This window comes from Triticum urartu, chromosome 1A (assembly GCF_056163025.1).
Source record: "Triticum urartu cultivar PI428250 chromosome 1A, HENAU_Tu73, whole genome shotgun sequence".
NCBI classification, from domain to species: Eukaryota; Viridiplantae; Streptophyta; class Magnoliopsida; order Poales; family Poaceae; genus Triticum; species Triticum urartu.
In genome coordinates this window covers 84,167,017-84,169,811 of record NC_141873.1, presented here as the reverse complement: position 1 = coordinate 84,169,811, position 2,795 = coordinate 84,167,017, and positions in this window count along the sequence as shown.

Sequence of the window (2,795 nt, the reverse complement as noted above, 5' to 3'; positions counted from 1 at the left end):
TTCGACCGCTATCTGGTGATCCAATCCTAGATCACCTTTGTACCCTCTTGCCAAACATGTGGCAAGGCACACATCAGGTGCAGTACTCAGCATGGCATACCGTATAGAGCCTATGACAAAAGCATAGGGGACGACCTTCGTCCTTCCTCTTTCTTCTGCCGTGGTCAAGCTTTGAGTCTTACTCAACTTCACACCTTACAACTCAGGTAAGAACCCCTTCTTTGACTGATCTATTTTGAACTCCTTCAAAAACATGTCAAGGTGTGCGTCCTTTGAAAGTATCATCAGGCGTCTTGATCTATCTCTATAGATCTTGATGCCCAATATGTAAGCAGCTTTATCCAGGTCTTCCTTTGAAAATCACTCTTCAAACAACCGTTTATGCTTTCCAGAAATTCTACATCATTTCGAATCAACAATATGTCATCCACATATACTTATCAGAAATGTTGCAGTGCTCCCACTCACTTTCTTGTAAATACAAGTTTCTAGCAAACATTGTATAAACCTAAAAGCTTTGATCACCCCATCAAAACATATATTCTGATTCTGAGATGCTTGCTCTAGTCCATAGAAGGATTGCTGGAGCTAGCATACCTTTTAGCATCCTTAGGATTGACAAAACCTTGATCGTATCACATACAACTCTTTCTTACGAAAACTGGTAAGAAAACTTGTTTTTGACATCCATCTGTCAGATTTCATAATCGAAAAATACAGCTAATGCTAACATGATTCCGACGGACTTAAGCATCGCTACGGGTGAGAAATTCTCATCGTAGTCAACTCCTTGAACTTGTGGAAAGACTCTTTCCCACAAGTCAAGCTTCATAGACGGTAACATTACCGCCCACGTCTGTCTTCTTCTTAAAGATCCATTTATCTCAATGGCTTGATGATCATCGGGCAAGTCCACCAAAGTCCATACTTTGTTCTGACACATGGATCCTATCTCAGATTTCATGGCTTCTAACCATCTGTCGGAATACGGGCCCACCATCGCTTCTCCATAGCTCATAGGTTCATTGTTGTCTAACAACATGATATCTAAGGCATGATTATCGTACCACTCAGGAGTAGTACATATCCTTGTCTACCTATGAGGTTCGATAGCAACTTGATCCGAAGCTTCATGATCACTATCATTAACTTCCTCTTCAACAGACGTAGGCGCCACAGAAAACATCTTTCTGTGTTGCATCACTCTCTGGTTGAAGTAAAGGTTCGACAACCTCATCAAGTTCTATCTTCCTCCCACTCAATTCTTTCGAGAGAAACTCCTTCTCGAGAAAGGACCCATTCTTAGCGACAAACAATTTGCCCTCGGATCTGAGATAGAAGGTATACCCAACTGTCACCCTTGGGTATCCTATGAAGATGTGTTTTGTCCGCTTTGGGTTCGAGCTTCTCCGACTGAAGCCTTAAGCATCGCAGCCCCAAACATTAAGAAACGACAACTTTGGTTTCTTGCCAAACCAATGTTCATACGGTGTCGTCACAACGGACTTATATGGTGTCCTATCTAAAGTGAATGCAGCTGTCTCTAATGCATAACCTCAAAATAATAGCGGTAGATTGGTAAGAGACATCATAGATCGCACCATATCTCATAAGGTTCGATTACGATGTCCGGACACACCATTACCCTGTGGTGTTCCAGGTGGCTTCAACTGTGAAACAATTCCACAATGTCTTAAGTGTTTGCCAAACTCATAACTCAGAAAATCCCCTTTTGATCAGATCGTAGGAACATGATCTTCTTCGTTATGATGATTCTTAACTTCACTCTGAAACCGCTTGAACTTTTCAAATGTTTCAGACTTGTGCTACATTAAGTAAATATACCTATGTCTACTCAAATCGTCAGTGAAGATGAGAAAATAGCGATATCCACCGCACGCTTCAATTCTCATTGGATCACATGCATCAGCATGTATGATTTCCAACAAGTCACTTGCCCGTTTCATTGTACCTGAAGACGGGGTCTTAGTCATCCTGCCCATGAGGCATGGCTCACATGTGTCAAGCGATTCAAAATCAAGTGACTCCAAACATCCATCGACATGGAGTTTCTTCATGCATCTTACGCCAATATGACCTAAGCGGCAGTGCCACGAGAAAGTGGTACTATCATTATTAACTCTACATCTTTTGGCGTGAACATGTGTATTACCACGACCGAGATTCAATGAACCATTCACATAGGGTGCATGACCATGAAAGGTATCATTCATGTAAACAGAATAACCATTATTCTCTAACTTAAATGAATGACCGTATTGCAATGAACATGATCTAATCATATTCATGCTCAACATAGACACCTGATAACATCTATCTAGGTTCAATACTAATCCTGAAGGCAGATGGAGCATGCGATGGTGATCTCATCAACTTTGGAAACACTTCCAACACACATCGTCAAATCGCCCTTAGCCAGTCTCCGTTTAGTCCGTAGCTTTTGCTTCAAGTCATCAATAATAGTAACTGAACCAGTATCCAATACCCAGGTGCTACCAGGAGTACTAGTGAGGTACACATTAATAACACGTATAAATTTTGTTGAAGTTGCCAGCCTTCTTATCTACCATGCATTTGGGGTAATTCTGCTACCAGTGACCGTTCCCCTTACAATAGAAGCACTCAGTCTCGGGTTTGGGTTCAACCTTGGGTTCCTTCACTAGAGCAGCAACTGGTTTGCCATTCATGAAGTTTTCCTTCTAGCCCTTGCCCTTCTTGAAAAACAATGGTCTTGTTAAACCATCAACACTTGATGCTCCTTCTTGATTTCTACC